Raw genomic sequence first — 18091 nt, 5'->3', positions numbered from 1 at the left:
TTTCTAAGCTCAATGTCTTGAATCAGGCAGCTGATTCAGAAATTTTATAAATTGTTTACCCTTTAATGTAGAAGGCCTTCAAATGCTCGATATAATCTTAAGCCCCAAAACAAAAAGAAAAAGTTGATTAGTTAATATTGCTTCGTTCCTCTTTTCGAGCACTAGTTCTATTATGTAAATAATGTCCGCCATGATGCATATTCATCCTGCACCGACCACACAGACACTCCTTTCGCGGCTTTTCGAAGAAAAGTCTTTATTGAATTATTTGGAACACCCTCTATATATATGACGCTCAGAAATACCGTAACTCAGTATATAGTGAAATGAAAATACCAAGCATTCTTGGCTGACTCTCGCGTTCCACCGTGTTAACCGTGTTAGCGAGTTTTTTTTCTTTCCCGTACATTGTTTCTAGAATGTTTTAATTACAAAATGTCAATTTAGTACAGACACTTGCGCGAAGCAACTCATAAGATACTGATTATGCTTCTTTCGAGATCCACATCGAAAACTGCCTTGCGCAATCTGCCATGACCGCCTGGTTATATCTGTATCCTGGTTTCTTCTTTCGACCCCAAAGCCATGTGACGCCTTAGGCAGATTTTCACGCCAATTTTAATTAATTTTTTCAAAGTTTAACTTGTAAATCTTATTTCTGTTTCCTGCAGAGTTCCTATGCTCGCGATAATAAGGAGCCGGAATAATATAGGCTTATAAATGGGCTTCCGTTTCCTGCACACAGCTTTCCTTTCATGCGGGCAAGTCATAGTTGAAGGAAACAGCGAACAAATTGCTCCTCTTGCACAAAGTTTTGAAGCGAGTTTAACTATCCAAGCTCTTAAGAGAAAGGCTAAAAAAGCAGAACAAAGAAAAATAAAAACATGTATATGGCTGGACGATAATAGCCGCTCATTACCTAGATAGAATATGACAGTCGTCATAACTGAAGCATGTTATCAGATTTTATTTACATACTATTTTTAGGCTAGCATCAATGGTTTCTGACGTACGGGAAAAAGATTTTCGCTCGATACCGAGAACAATAACACTTCCCTACCGGCTATTCATACCCAGAGCGAAGAGCCACGCGGTCCTATCAAACTTAAACGACTGTTTCTGAAAAGATAGCGCTTACGAGTGCACGAGTTTTATTTCTTTCTGTGCAAACGCCATAACATGTTCCCCGAATTGTCGATACCATGCATGTTTTACAAAAAATCGGTTATAAATATTCGAGAACGAATAAGCACATCGCCATTATTTTTTTCACAACAGCTTGTCTACTTTCGCAATTCCGAACGGAGAAATCTGCAGGCCCACTGCTGTTTGAATAGCTTGTTATTTTGGCCTCGGCTTTTCATTGAACGGCTACAAAATGCATGAGCTTTGATGTTTCTGGGTGATGTTCGTCCTGGCACAGCGCGTGCGATATCCCATCCGCTGGCCTCAAGCTTCAACGATGATATTGAACTCAAAGGTGTAGTACTTTTCTGCACCCTGCTGTTCTTTCGAGGTTTTACGACCACGGCGCACCCCCTGTTTCCGCTCTCACACCGTTCGCTTAGTTTGTTCTTTGCTTGGCCGTGCCTGAGTGCACGTCGTAAAACCATAGGAGCCTATAATGTTCAGACTTGAGTCTTTGCTTTTTGACAACAATTGTTCTCTAAAACAAAAGAGAAAAGCGAATTGTCTTTGAGAACAAAAGCATTTTCAAGCTTAGTTACAGTTCAGCTGTCCAACAAAGGCATCACTGCTTCCTGAAAAAAAAATTCAGTGCACACTAGCAGAGCTGGCTCCAACTTCTCGTAAAAGCATTACCACCGGTTGCCTGCAGAAGCACTTTTTTTCTGTCGAGACTATTTTGTTCTTGATGGCCTCAAATAAATATGGCGCATAGCCACTACGGGGTAGTGACCAAGACACAGGTGCTGAAACACAAGAATTAAGTAGACTGAGTGAAAAGGTGAAAGAAAAATATGCGATTATCAATGTGTTTTCCCAGTTCACTTTTGTTACGTCCCACAGTGTTAGCAAACAGCTAGAATTGACTGTATGAAAAGCAAAAACTGCATAAGAAGGGTCTTTAACTTTTGTTGTACCTTCTTCTAAATGGTTTTCACAAGTTAGACAAAGAACACACAATGTATCTGTCTTTCTAGCAAGAATGTTACCGTCCTTTGTACAGGCAGGTTTTCATTTCTTCTCATTTTTTCGAGAGAAAGTATTGCTGAGCAGTTCATTTAGTGTCAAGCATAAGTGTTCATTCATGAAGACCGGAGACTTACCAGTGACACAAAATCTAAGTGGATGACTCGCGTCTTGCGTGCCTTTTCAAGAACAACATTACGCTTTCCACGTGAGCGTTATTGTAACACATCAGGACAGCCGCCATCCACCTTGATCATACAGTTGCAAACGTCTATGTTATAATCACCAATCGGCTTCCAGTATCGCCAAGCGATAGCTCCTGGCATGTTTCAAACACTGCTTTCGCGCAAATGGCGGTCACGCTTCGGAGAAGGGAGATAAAAGCACCTGTGGTTAGCTAATCTTGCACGGACCTCCACGCTGTCAAATACATCACTCGGCGTGTTCGCTTCACAGACGCTGGGCTGCATATCAAGGGCTACGAGGCCTATCATCATCATTAAGTTTTAAAATATGTGTACTTAGAAGAGGGCTTAGTCGGGCTGGTTGGTCCATGTTCAACGGTACGACGAAATAGCGCTGACGGACGGGACAGAAGAAGAGACAGACATATGTACTGGTGTGTCTGTCTGTTGTACCTAGCATTCTCATATTTACTTAGCAGTCTCAGAAATCTTGACGGTGCCTCGGTGATGACAGCTGCCGAACTGATAGTTTCGCTTCCTGCCAACACTGTCGACTCGTCGGCTCTCGGATATTCTTGGTACCTGCAGACAATCCTGCCGCCTTAGCCCTCCAAAGAATTGCACGATCCGTGGGGATGAGGTCGCTGAATTGCAGGTCATAGCTCACGAGAGCTTTGTTTTCGAAATTGAGGGATCTATACCAAGGCTGATGCAAACGAAGCGACCGCTGATAGGAAACTGCCTCCAACGCCGTGCGTGCTCTAGGTTTGATTTTTGGCTGTTACTATACCGCAGAACTCGTCGGCAGCAATCACCGAGTCCGACTTGACGTCGTTTTACCATGATTATGTTAACAGAGAGCACCGAAGTTGAATCATAGTAGCGGGAAAATTTTTCAGCTTCGAATTCGTCTTTCAACTATACATGCGTGGTTAGCTACTTGACAAAGGCACGAAGTATCGAAGTATCAGGTTTTGCTAAAGACAAACATAATGTGTGGTTAGCTACTTGACAAAGGCACGGTATATCAAAGTATCAAATTTTGCTTACAGCACGCATTGACTAAGTTCTTCTCACTCTTCCTTTAGGATATATGCCCCAACCATTCTGCTGTGTCTGCCTTCAGTACGCAGCTGCAGTACCTGTACCTTCTGGGGTCTAAAAACGTTCTCGGGGAGTAGTTGGCGACGCAATTTTAAGGCGAAAGCATTACTTGCATCATTGGGCGAAAACCAGTGTGTGTGTGCGCGTGGAGAGGGAGGCGGGGCGAATGTGTGCTCGTCTGTGTATGAGTGCTAAATTCAACGTTACAGGTAGTAAATTAATTATTGCTCGTCTGGTAAGAGCAACCTGGGCCTCACGAGGCCTACCGATTAGAGCACCTGCCACCGCATGTTAGTGCCGCATCGCTTAACCGCTCCACCGCTGCGCCAGCAGTGGTATGAGGACTTCCAGGGATCTATGAATATTAAGTGAAGAAAGACCAATTCTGGATCTATACGCATCAACCAATTAGCTATCGCGTCACACAATTAAGACGGAGCGCGGACTGCGGTACGCTAGTGACTGCCTTCACGAAGTTAACACGCAGATCAGGAGGGGTGCGGCGGCCTAAAGGCGGAAGCTACGTAGAGCCATGCGGAGGTAGAATTGCCAGGTGCGTGGCATCGCTTTACACCACGCCACAGCGCGCCGCGTCTGCGTTCGCAAAGTGAGCTGGCAGGCTTAAGCCTTCCCACATGTCAGCAGTCTTAAGTGTTTCTGTCAACTTTATTTTTTCTTATTCTACCTCTGGCCAACTACTGCCGGACTAAAACATTAGTCCAACAGTAGCTGGTAATATCATAGTTTATGCCGGCGTTAATCCTCCTTCATTTAAACCTGTGATCTTCGAAAAGCGCGTTAGCTTTTTGTTGTATTCATTTCTTTTCATATCAAGCGGTTATCGCAGCAGTATATTGAAATGCTTCCCCGAGATCAGCGAATTTGCGAGTGGAAGACAAAAAGCAGTTACAGAACACTTTTATTTCTCTTTTATTAATAATCTCCGACACATCGATATCGTATTATCTTCCAGGAGGGAAGTCTCTGTTTTTCTGCCTCGTCACGTTGTTATTCTGCGTCCGCTGGTCTTGAATATAGATTACTAATTACCGCCCCGAGTACCGCAAATCCTCCTTCGCACGAATCCCTGTTTATTTTTTTGAATGAGTCACGGACGTGTGCCAGAAATCATCCGGGCTGAAATGGCGCTTTATGACGTTCTCGTTACTTCACATGTCCTGCTTCCTTCGTTGCTACAGAGTTTTGTTCCGGTGGTCCGGAAGCTATGGTGATTGCATGTTGTTTACGAGACAACGAAAGCGCGCACTTCAGAAGCCTCTTCCTTGTCTCAGTGGCGGCAAGGCTTTCTTTCCCGCACATACCAGAACACCGTTGTTAATTACTTCGACAAAACTGTTCGAGCTGATGCAGTCGTTCACTCGAAGTGCGAGTCGTGGAGGCTTGTAAAAGTGTGCTCATTTTACTTGGTTCGACGTTCAGTATCGTTTCCATTGTTAAACCGCGGATACTTTACGTTGTTCGCGTTCGGCACATAGCGGCGAACTATTGATGAAGCCATGTCTTCAAAAATGCGGCCCCCGGCAACTGATTTAGTGGACGATGGTATTGGGTTGTTTGCTTTATCTCCATTCATAGGTTTTCGTTTTTACTCGTGCATTCCGCTGTCTAAGGCGCCAGCGGTGAAAACTGCAAAGCACTGACAACCGCAAGAACGCATTTCTGTTCTCACTTTTTTCAGTAATGTAACTGTAAAGCTAATTCATCGAAGGTTGGGAAGCTACTTAGATAAGTTCCATGTTTTATAGTCTAAAAAATTTAGTTTTCGAGCTGGGTTTTTCACTAACGTTGCAGTAATATATTTTTCTGACGGCTACAAATCAGAAACTGACAAGGGCAACTTTGGTGGTTCGGTATTTCTTGACTTCTCAAACGCGTTAGACGCAATTAACCATGACATTCTTTTCTCTAAGCTTGCTTGTTACGGTATCCTGATGACTGCGCTAAATCTAATTCGCAGGTACGCACCTAAAAGAGAAGAAATTGCATGCTTCTGCGTTTTCTCTTTAGATAAAAAAAAATTCGATGTATTTCAGTGTTCAAATCCTTGGTCCTCTTCTGTTTTTATTATTCATTAATGATCTCCTAAAGGGCCTCACTGCTTCTGACTCCATTTAAATCGCATTTGTTACTACTCTCTCGTTGGTTATCAAATCAATTTTTTTGCTTCCCTAACTAAAGCTATAAATCGAGATCTTAACAATATTTCTGCATAGTGAACTGAAACGAACTTCACATTAACCCTTTGAAACCAAAATTTACGATATTTTGCTCTGAGGCACTAATTCTAGATGACATTTGTCCAATGTATAATAACTACCATCCTATTCATGCAAATCATCAACGTGGGTTTCTGGGCATTGTTCTACAATGTTTGAATTCCGACCGGCATATGCAGCAGTAACCAATATAAAGGTTTAATTTCGAATTGAAAACACTAGTAAAAATTCGTCGTTTTTTTGAACTTTACTACTTATTTGTTATCTACAATGCATTTAATGATATCCATTTAAATATTGCATAACGTTTTGAAACTGACATGCCGTTCCCTTTTATCGTCTCTCCAAGTAACTAAGAATCAAGATGTCTGAATTCGAACATGGAACATACGGAACTTTTCTGCATCCCCTCTGTATCACCAGCTTCCATACTCGATATTAATGATCTCATTCAAAATTAATTTAGGGTATTCGTTTAGAGGCTTGTTAATTATCATAATCTTTTGCAGTTCACACTCAAGAACGACATTACCAACCCAAGTCTACTGCGCTTTTCACACTAGAAAAATTTTTGACTGCATAAACTTCGCAACAGCGTCGGAAACAAAGCAGTTCGATTTTCTTTCATCACAGTATGCAAATCATTAGCCGATCATATAAAAATAGCTCCGTCTCTGCCTTCCTTTAAACGTCAACATGTTTTTTTGTGACCGCCACTATGCTACGTTTTTAGTTTTCTCGGCTTCTTTAATTGTTTAGTTAGTTCGTTCACTCATACACCAGTTTCCCTTTAATTTTTTACGTTCAGTTAGCCGTACTTTTCAGATTGTGTTTTCCTGAAATTCGCGAGAATGGGAGCTTCTTTAAAGACAACAACAACAACAGCAGAAACAACAATAACGACGACGGCGACAAATCTTTGACAATAGTTTATAGTGCGACAAAGCCGTTGCTGTCGGTCGCGTCGAAACCCTTGTTCACCCTCTAGCGCCGCTGTCGGTTGAGCGCTCGGTCCGCGGCAGATTAAGATGTGTGCCGAAACAGCGTTCCCGCGACAAACTGTCACCGCCACGCCTGGCTCGCCAGTGCTCTCTCGGGAACGATCGGCTCGGTCGAGGGCAGTTTGAGCGTGGGAGACAGACTCTTTCCGCATGCACGCATGGCTTATTTATAAAACACAGCTTAACTGGCTAGTTCTTGTAAAGTAGGCGCATTCTAATTTTCAGCATCGCTAAAGCGTGCGCATCGGTTCGCGCCGAAATAGAAAACGTGTTGCGACAGCGATGAAATTCTAGCACTTTGTGAAATGTTCTTGGCGTACACTCAGAAAGGACAAACTCGCATTTGAAATGTGCACTAGTTTCGGGTTGATTTGTTTTTTACTTCGGAGAATAAAACTGCTTTATGTTAGGATCCTTATGTTGAACTTCGTCGTTCGTTTTATTAAGGATTAAAATTGGTCGTCGCAATGGTTTTTTGAGGTATAATCAAAATTGTAGACAGCTGGAGAAGATAACACTAAATGTCGCGACCTGATTGAGGGCACTCTGAAAAGTGGATGGGTTGTCATATGAAGGAAAGCCCGGGCAGGTTTCAAGCTGCCAAAAGAAAAAAGAATTCCGAGTCTAATTAAGAAATATTCGGTGATGTCATGAAGAATCACTTCTTGTGGACTCCAAAGAGCATTGCCTCTAGAAAACATAGTTTACAATATAAATGTGGTTTATTCAGATTTCTAACAAATCTGTTTGGGGTGCAAGAATAAGGCGAAATGGGGTTCTTCTCGAAAACCAAAACTCTTAATACACTATAAGCAGACATTTATCGTTCTGCTTTAGCAGAAACGTTTGCATTTTCTATTCATACGCTCACTGTACACCTCACGGGGTAATCACAAGAAGGACGCTTTTTTTTAAAATCATAACAAATGAAGAACCCAGTGGACTTTCCCATTGTCAGTACTGTCGTCCGAAGCATTGTCAAATGGTCGCTCGTGAAACTGACTGGGAAAAAAAATGGCACGTAACTCTAGCCACTTCACGGTTCTCGGATTTGGCGCGAATATAAACATGTCATGTTTCCGAAACGCTCTGGGATTCGCCTTGAAAAAATTTCGAAAAGGGGTTAGCGACAACGTACCAGAACCTCAGCACTAACTTTCTTTTCCTTGCACTTCTGCAGAAGAAATTGCTTTGTAGGCATGTATATCGAAGTGCGGGTTTTTTCCGTTCCAGGAGTAAGTCATGTTTTGGAAGGGAGTGCGTCGCAAAAGAGAGATTAGAGTTACAGTTATCCCAGACTGTATTATATACGTTACTTCGCCGGTCTAGATGCACGTTCATGTGGGACACAGTTTATTTAATATTGCACTCAAAGCATTTGTTGATCACATTATAGAAGAAGACGACAGCAAAATTTCGCCAAAGCCATCCGCGTAGCAAAGAAGGAAATGATTGCTGCGACAGGACAGTAGCAACAGCAACATATAGCTTGATATATCCTCTGCTATAGTTCAAGAAAACTTCGTCTTTTAGACAAATTTGTTCAACAATTCATTTTTTAACTCTTTTGTGACCCGAACGAGATGAGAAGCCTTCATGGCTGATCATGTATATTTGAATTTATGTCTGTTTTTCAATGAAATATGTTTTGGAACAACTTAAACTAAGGCATCTTCTGGTTTTCACGGGGATAGGCGTTATTCGGAAGGAACCGCAGCGGAGCGGTGTGTGTTGTTTTGACTACATCCGGGATCTGATATTGGCAGAGGTAGAAGATGCAACGCAACATAACTGATTATGAGGGAAGAAATCCGCTTTAATAACTTCACTCTAGGTGGACGCCGCAGTCGAACGAAGGTAATAAGAAGGAACTAAGGAGGAAGTTAGCGTAGGAAGATAAAAAGAGGGACTGTATAAGGAGAGCTCCGGAATAACTTCGACCGCGTGAGGTTCTTCAGCTTGCACTTTCTTCGCGCCACAGCGGCCATTTTTTGCATTTCGCCACCATCAAAATTTGCCCGCATGGCCGCGATTTAATCCCGCATCTTCGGATTCAGTCGTTGAGCATTGTAACCACGGAGCCACCGCTCCGCTTCTCATATTAACCGATCCACTACGGCGGGGTCGAGAGTAAAATTAAGTGAAAATCTGAGTTAAAGAAGTGGAGCTGCCGTCTTTGATAAAAACAAGAACGTTATCTTGTCAAAAAACAAAACAAAAGTTTCGCTCTTGGCAAACATATCTTCAATAATGATTTCAAACAAAAACTTTTAGTAACCACAAAAAGTTTTGCCGGGATAACAGAATTTTGTGCAGTTAGCCTATAAAAGTATTGCGGAACTTTTCTACACAAAAAGAACTACAAAAAACTACATTACTACGAAAAAGTAATGAAGAAACTTAAAAATTATGTTACAACAGAACTGCACAAAATTTGTTGCTTTTCACACATTTTTTGTTTGTTTTGTTTTTCAAGTGGGTGCGCTTGCCGCTTCTCGTGCTGTCAGGACACTTATCGCTCAGAGGTACACCAGCACGCTTTTTTCGTAATCATAGAAGTCTGGTTAGAGTCGGAAAAGACGGTATGCAGCGTGCATGGTGCACACCTTGTGCAGCTATGCCCTATACGCACGCGCGCTCGCGACCCTAAAGTTGCAACTTACCGCACATATTCACTGTGCAAAGATGAGGCTGTAAGACTCTGCAATGCTCTAATACTAAGTTCCATGTGTCGGTTTAATATCGCCCCGTTTGATTTATGCCAGCAGCTTTTTTCACAACTGCCATAATTCGTTCAAAATTTCTAAAAACTACCGGCCCGCGAGATAAATTTAAGCCTTTCTCGCTATTTATCATAGGACCCCGCCAGCACTTTGAGTTATCTCATTAGGCGGTCAGCAAATGTCGCGATGGTGTGCGATCTTCGTCGAATACAGTTTCATCGATTGGCTTGAAAGATGGCGGCTGAGACAGCGCTTGCATAACGTGGCATCTTGTCGCGTGGTGCTTGCAGCCTCTAATTATGAAAGCGCCACTCAAAGTGGGCGTGTCGTTGCGACACCACGGGTTTTGGGCGAACTCGGTTTCAAGAGTGCATTATCGTTTAACCAAGAAAGAAGACATTTTGTAGAAAATGTGTAGCCTTAGTGCTGAAGTCGCATGAATTGCATTGGTGAAAATTTATGCCTAGCTGGCCCGAGTAAAAAAAAACAAACAAGAAAACGTCGATTGGTACAGGGTAATGTTAGGGGAATCTAAACATGTGGTTTTGCCTCGTTCAGGGGAGTTCAGTGCTTTATCTACGAAGAAACACGAAACAGCCACTGTAGAAACAAATTTCCATCCGCACATATGAGAAGAGAATTGTCTGCGGGCTTTGTTGCTTAGTGGTTTCTAGATGCTAGTGCCTTATGCTATATAATTTAGAAATTCAATCGGCAGAGTGATAAATCCTGCCATACTATATTAATGAAGAATAAAGCTACCGTCTGAGGAATACATGTGATGGTTTAATAAATGCCAGTGTAGATACCTTCGGGACTCCCCTCGTTGGTGGATGGTGTGAGTGTAGGATAAATGTCCATGTAACCGTGTTGTCTTCATGGCAGATATAGCCTCTCGACCACGTGTCTATACAAAGCAACACATGTGGGACACGCAATATTCTCCACACCCCATCATTCACCCGTAAGAACGAAGTGATAGCGACAGCAGTACTGCGACCCTACACGCCAGATAAGCCACGACGACGTCCCTTCCAAAGGTACACATTTATTTCTCGTCTGCTCATCAAAATTTGAGGCGCGCTTACTTGAAGTATCAAGCAAACATACAGCTCGTCCAGTCAAAGGCACCCACTATAAAGCAGTATTTGAGGTAAGCTACAGCATGCAAAAGCGGAATTCTTCCCATTCACAGTCAATAAATTTTTCAAGCATTCAGTCCTTTCAAGAGAGCCTCCGGCTATTCGGGGAAGCCGAGGACAAGCCAAGTGTTCATTTCATTTTCAGGCCAGCCGTGGAGCTATTTATAGTGGCCTGAGGGAATTGGAGGTTAGGACGGCACCAGTCTTGATTGCCACCGCCCAGACCCTCGCAGTTCCTAATGCTGTCGCCATCAAGAAGTCATTGCCCGCATGCTCCATGCCTAGTCTGTTATTTTCTCTCGTAATGAACCCTTTTCAACCCCGGGGTACCCTGGGAATACAAGGTTTCGAAATCGGTTCCCGAAGAAAAAGGGCCCAAAGTACGCAAAGCGGCCATTGTAAGTGTGTTACGCTAGCATCTACAGGACTGATTAGAAGGTGAATGTGACCTTTTCGACCTGCGTTTGCCGGTGCAAATCAAGAGATTTTGGCATGCTTAGATAGACATTTTGGTTAAATATAGGTATTTTCAATATTTTAATCCTATAAATGATGTAATAGACCGGCATCGGCCGTCGGCTATGTGTGTATCTATATATATATATATATATATATATATATATATATATATATATATATATATATATATATATATATATATATATATATATATATATATATATATATATAAACTCGCACGTTTCACCTCTGTTTATGAAGGTGTCCTTGTGATGACACCACTCCCCTAATGAGCTTATTTTCATATCAAGATATCTGCATTTTTAAAAAAATCGACAAACATTGTTGTTTATTTGTGATCATACCTAAGATTTGCACAAAACCACTGACACCGGCATGCGCTCTTATGCCAAGGATATATTTGCGCAATTGAAAAAAAAAAGCTCAAAACGTGAATTTCTTTAAAATGCAAACTATGCTGAAACGCTTTCAGTTCAAGGACTAATTGCTGTAATCAAAGGATCCAGAAAAACGCTACCTCCAGAACCAAGACGATAATTTACTACGTAATGCCGCCGCGAAGGCTGCGTGGTTATGGCGCTTGGCTGCTGCCCGAAAGACGCTGGTTCGATCCCAGTCGCGGAGGTCTAATTTCGACGGAGGCGAATTTCTAGAGGCCTGTGTGCTGTGCGATGTCAGTGCACGTTAAAGAACCCCAGATGGTCAAAATTTCCGAAGTCCTTTACTACGGCGTCCCTGATAGTCGGAGTCGCTTTGCGAAGTTAAACCCCTACGAACCATGAACTAAAATTACAAGCTAACCTAATCCAAATGGCAAACTTATGACAGGGCGACTGAACTGGAAGGCAACATAAAATGATGGTTACATAGTTGATTTTAAACCGATAAATTGTCCTAATTATAACAGGCACCTACCGAGAAATGACTGAAACGGGGATGTTTTGGGCCCGTCGAGAGAGTCTACACAGTCAAATGTTTTCATTATGCTTCAAACACTCAAATATTTTCTTCTCTATGATATTCGATGTGATACTTGCAGACCGATACTTACGGACCGATATTTACAGAAATGAACCACTGAACGTTCAGTATACAGTTCTCTATATATTTCCAGTAGCTTAAATTTGACGTTTTATGAAATACATCTGGTTGTGGGCAGTACAATAGTTCGTTTTTCAAAATACCGAATATTAGATGGCCAAGCCTCAACCCAATTCTTCCCAATCGCGAGCTTTTTAAAGTCATATTTGCTCTGTGTTTACGTTTCTTGAAATCGAGGAGTTTACTGTGTCTACGCGTAATTACTAGGTTCAGCTGCTATCAGCATTCAAAGAATATCGCATGTCCTCTACCTGCAGCCCACGGTTGTAATAATCAAATCAAGCACGTAGCATATCTAGTACCATGAGCGGCAAACGCAATATGCTACCCTGTGTTTCTTCAGCTAGGAAGAAAACATTTGAAGTCAGTGGCACGAAGATCTGCTTTCAAGACAGAGAGATCAGATTTAAAAAGGCAGTAGAGACAAGTTTTTTTTTTGGTATAGAAGTGAGATGACTTATCTCCTCCAAAAGTCTCAGTATAGCGGATCACGGTGGCGTTTGAAACTGCACAGTTTTATTTTAGAGATCGCAAACATTCTAAGGCCGATTACGTTTCTGCCTAATGTGAAATTTGAGCGCAGTTCTGTCGTTGTCGGTGTCTCAGAAACAGCAGGCTCATTGTTTTACTTGTTTTGCGCCTGGCAGCGATATTAGTTCGACAATAGTATTAGTTGATGAAGACAATGACGTTCAATGCAATGCACGAGAGTGTGTTTAACACGAGGCGTGATCGGCTGTGGCAATACAATAGTTCTCTCGTGCAATGGCCAGCGAACCTGATATGCTTTTGCCACCGCGGGCTCAACACCCAGTGGCGGCAGTATGCATTTTACTTTTGCATGGGCTGTTTTTATGCTAGGTTTGGCCAAGGTTACCCTCAAGATCAAACTTCACATACACTCTATGAGCCGGTTAGACATCGCGAAGTAGTGCTTTCGCGCCAAAATAAAATATCTCTGAATGAAAAAGGCTGTTCCATGATACGTCTTTCTTGTAAGCATTGGGCAAGTACCGCCAATAAACGCAAAACCTTCCATGAGTGATGTTGGAGGTTCAATGGATGGGACGCTTATTCCCTACATCACTTACCATCGTCCACATTAAAGAAACTTGGGCAGGAGGGCTCCCCACCTGCAAAGAACCAATAGTATTTTCAACATGAGGTTCCATTGAGAAAGAATTATTTTTTTAAATCAGAATTTTGGGGCACAATGGTTTGAGGAAGAAATTAAAAAGTTAGGTATAGTTACGAGCATTGGCTGACATCTTCACTACTAAGCGGAGTCTGGAATCTTTCCAACTTGGGGATGATTTAACTAGAGAAAGAAAAGATAAAGAAAAAAAGGTGCTTTTTCCTCATCCATCCGACGAACAGTTTAACCTGACGACACAGAGGAAAGGGTTTTGAAAGGTTGACCCCTTTATAAGGTAACGCAAGATTAAACCCGCGAACAGGGTTTTAGGAGCATGGACGGGCGTGTGGGTTGTGGTCGCGAGGCTTTTATTGGATGTCATTTTAAAACTGGGAAGGCTGTTTCCTTTCTAGACTCGGCGCTCCACTAATGCGTCTTGTTCAGGCGTGTGCGGCGTTCCTGATGCTTTTTGTGAGGACCACTGTTACCGAATACAAAGATGAAATGAAAGAACCGAGTCAAGACGTAGAGCCGACAGTTTGCTTTTAGTTTGGTGAGTAACGTTCCTCTTGCTTTCGATTTCATTTTAAGACAGGCTGTTATGCGGGAAGTGCTTTGTACAATACAGCAGTGCTTCTCACTGGACGCAGCAAGTGTGGAAGGGAAGAAGCAGCAACTTTGTTCGCCTGATGCCTGGCGACTTAGACGTTTCCCTTAACGCCCACCGTGGTTCAGCAAATGGAACGAATGCTTTCTAAGAGCGGTGTGGGCGGTCGAGCTATGTCTTCTGGTAATGACCGTTTTGTTTCTTACGCACTCTACGGAAGGCGTCGTTTTCTCATCTGTTGAAAATTGCGTGCGCATTACGGAAAAAAGCTCTTGCCGCTTTACGTCGCTGTGAGAGGCGCGGGTACTTGCATGTAAGTTTAAAAAGTATTCTGTCTTTCCTCCAGAATTACTAAAAACGAAGATTTTCATGGCTATACATCTTTCTGACTAAACGATAGTCCCCTTGCTCCTGCTTCCTTTACCTTTCAGCGTGCGAAAATGAGCGCTTTTGGCTAATCTCTTCAAGGTGAGTGCCCATTATTGTCGCTGCATTGCAGTCTTGTCTCTCTGCAAGGTATCGATAATGAAGAAAACTAAATTCGACTTCTTTTTGTGTTTAAAAGGGAGATTAGATTTTTGACGTCTGCGTCTCACTGAGATTTGGCCGGTTTGCTAAAAAGTGTCAAATGTATTTTTAATTCACGCAATGCATTCTGCGAAAACAGTTTAGCCTTTGATTGTATTGTCACGTCGTGGTGACGGCAGTCCGGCAGTTAGGAGCAGAGCGAAAGGGCTTCAAAAATACTATTCGCCAGACCTGCGCCCATAAATAACTGAAAGACTCGTCGGCGGCAATAGCAACAAGCGTGCTCGGCGGTGATGATACAGAATGCCTGAGTTCTCAACCTCATTCAATTTAAAGCTGGCAAGGAGACTTTTAGATAAGTCGCCAAGGCAATCACAACCACCTAAAACAAAGTCGAAATAGTGGCACGTAGATGCGATCATTCAAGATAAATCTTGTGACATCTTGCGTCTCAAACAAATTGATTAAGCCGAATGCAAGCGGCTTTGAGCGTGGAAAAACAGCACGCGTCATTACTCCCCTCTCAAACAAGCATCGACCTTATGCTTTCAAGCAAAACGAATGGTGCAGACAAATTAGCACCAAAACATGAATAATAATAATAATTGGTTTTGGGGGAAAGGAAATGGCGTAGTATCTGTCTCATATATAGCTGGATACCTGCATCACGCCGTAAGGGAAAGGATTAAAGAGAGAGTGAAAGAAGAAAGGAAGAGAGGGATGCCGTAATATGCAAAATAAATACTCAGAATGAAAACGCAGTGTGCTGTTGCGCGCATGGTATTGCTTTAGACGTACGACATGAACAGGTCCTGATCGCGACCGGAGTCTCCTGGATTCTGTCATTCCGTCAGGGGTGACTTCATAGTCCAGTTCATCTAATCGACGAAAAACATCGTAGGGTTCATAAAAGCGGCGTGAACGTTTTAGTATAAAAGCGCAACATTACTAGCAAAACAAAAAACCTTGGGTATATGTGAAGCCCCAACCTTTGACCCTGAGTTTTGACCCGTGCCTTTGAAGTTGCGCCTTTATCTTGCATACGGTTGCTTTTGAGGTGATGTTCCCTCAATTACTTTCGCACGTCCTACTCGGTTTAACATCGTTTAAACCCTACCATTTTTCCCCAGTCTGTGGCGGTGATAGGCGTAGAAAGTCAGATTCGGTCTCCAAGCTTGCATTCTGCCTTGCCTCACTGCAAGTAGCAGCGTCTGGCGTCTGTCCACCGCTGGTCTTTGATCCGTACTCGTGCAAGTCGTGGGGCTTCTGCCCGCTCAAGGTACTCGGCGACGTCGATGTTTTCTCCATCGATGACGTTTGCGAGCATGACATCGAATGCGGTGGTTGCCTCTCTGCCGTGGGCGAGCCTAAACGGTGTCATCTGGAAGGTCTCCTGCACAGCCGTGTTATACGCAGAGACAACGTAGGAGAGGATGGCGATCCAGTTCTTGTGTTCGCGTCGGCATCCATGGCGAGCATATCAGCGATGGTTTTGTTCAGGCGCTCCGTAAGTCGGTTGGTTCGCAGAAGGATATGCAGGGCATTGGTGCAGGCATGCTTCGTCACCAGGAATGCTTCTTCAGGTGGCGCGCGCATGCAGCGAAGAATGGGGCGGACCTTGTAGGGGAGTGGTCTTAGGAATTTGACCTTCACTGTAATACTTTTCTTGTTTTTTGCACGTTGTAGGCGGAGCTGCCAAAAAATGCCTCCGCTCATAGCGGGGTTCAAGATAATGTAAGTGATGTCATATTGATTTGATTTATTCATCAGTTGAGCCTCTTCACGTTATTTTCAGCAACCATCGAGATCACATAGCGGCTAGTATTGCGAAATCCTCTATAGTGAATATACCGCCTAGATACCTAGATGCTCCGAGAGTGCAATGTAAACGGTTATGAGCTACTAACGTTTGTTTTAGTTTGGTTACTGCCTTGGCACAGAAGTTCTTGAACTTCAACTGTTTATGAGCGCGGTGTGTTATATGAGGCCTCAGTGGAACTCACATTCTCCATCCGACATCACGCACGCTAGCTGCTAGACGGGACGCCTTCTTCAGGTTAGAATTTGGCTAAGCAAGTTGCCGGATAGCACGTCGTGTTTTCTGCGCCTAGAAACTTTTACGACCCCAAGCCGCGCTCGTGTTCCCCTTACGCAGGGAGTATATTTCCCGAATTGTGTTCTAAAGTACCTGCGTTCAGAACCAGTGAAATCGAGAACGTTTCACGGGGCTGTTCCCCTCGATCCATCCAAGTGAACAGCATTTTTAACATTGGTTTGCCTTTCTACTGGGCAGTTTGGTACAAAATCTCACACATCCTTTAAAATCGATCAGTTCCTTATATATTCTGAATATTCATAGTGTGCAATTTTACTCGCCTAAATGAGCAAAATTGATAGCATGGTTTTATTAGAATGTCGTTTCTTTTAATTTTGAGGCCGTGTGATCAAAGCTCCGATGAGAATGACTAGATATTTTCGATAAAGCATCCTTCAGGTTAATGGCTATAAGTTTTTCAGTGGCTAGGGAGCCTATTGTGTGATTCTCTATTTTGTTAGGGCTATCTGTAACACAAGACAGTTTTAATGGGAAAGATATAGGAGAGGCCTATGCCTTGCAGTGCCCGTTGTTATGCGGATGATAATTATTATTACCTGTAACTTGTTGACTGGTCGCTAAACCTAAAGCAACTTGTTGGCCCACTTCTTTTTTTTTTATCGTGGAAATTATTGAGCAGGACATGGACGCTATTTCACACGAACGACACCTTAAAACTGCGTGGTCAAAAATAATGCGCGACTAAATATCAGGAATTATATGATATTTGCACGCCTTTTTCAACCTTGAGTTCTTATTCCAAGAAGTTAACAGTGCATGATATAGGAGTAGTGAATATTCATATCCAACGCTCACGAATTGTAAGATCCTCAATTTTCATGGCAGAATCTTGGCGCACAACTTTAAATCTGTGAGAAATCACTGTAAAGATGGCTTGACGAAGCACGGCTAAGTGCAACTGATAATTCCTTTACTGCAGTTTAAGTGCCTTCCACACATTTTGCAGTGGCGAGTAAGGCCCTAGTGGAACATACCGCCTTCAAAACTTACTATTCGCTAACGTACAATAATCAACGAGTAGATGACAGTTAAATTCACTGAAAAAAACTTAGCTGCTGCCTCTGTGGCTCTTTTCTGCGCGTGCTGTTGGAGCCCTTCTTCATTTTGTGAGAGCGCAAAATCTGGGGCCATCTACTTGGCGCGGCTGCCGACGCGCATTTCATCGGTCAGGTAGAGCCACCTGTAAACAAATACAGCATACATGCAGCAAACTATCATGTGGCAACGCGAAAACAACTGCTTTTCGCATTAACTATCAGCAATGAATCAAACGGGAACAAGAGAACTGAAGAACTAAAGTGCTGACACAGAAGTGCCCACATAACGGCCGTTTCACCTGCCTTGTTCTTCTGTTTTATAAGTATGCTTTTTAAGTCAAAAGAGCGCTTTGGCGGCACCTGATTGCCAGCAATGTAAACCATAAGAAAACAGCTAAGACGTACAAACTAGTAGGATATAGAATAATTATTCATAGTTAACTTTTTGACTATTGCTCTTAGTCTTTTTATTTACTGAGATGCGTGTAGCTCACTGTAATTTGTATCCATATCAGTTTTTCGAATCTCGAATGCGCAGTCACCT

The sequence above is a fragment of the Amblyomma americanum genome, chromosome 10 (assembly GCF_052857255.1).
Source record: "Amblyomma americanum isolate KBUSLIRL-KWMA chromosome 10, ASM5285725v1, whole genome shotgun sequence".
NCBI lineage: Eukaryota > Metazoa > Arthropoda > Arachnida > Ixodida > Ixodidae > Amblyomma > Amblyomma americanum.
This window is presented reverse-complemented; position numbering follows the sequence as displayed.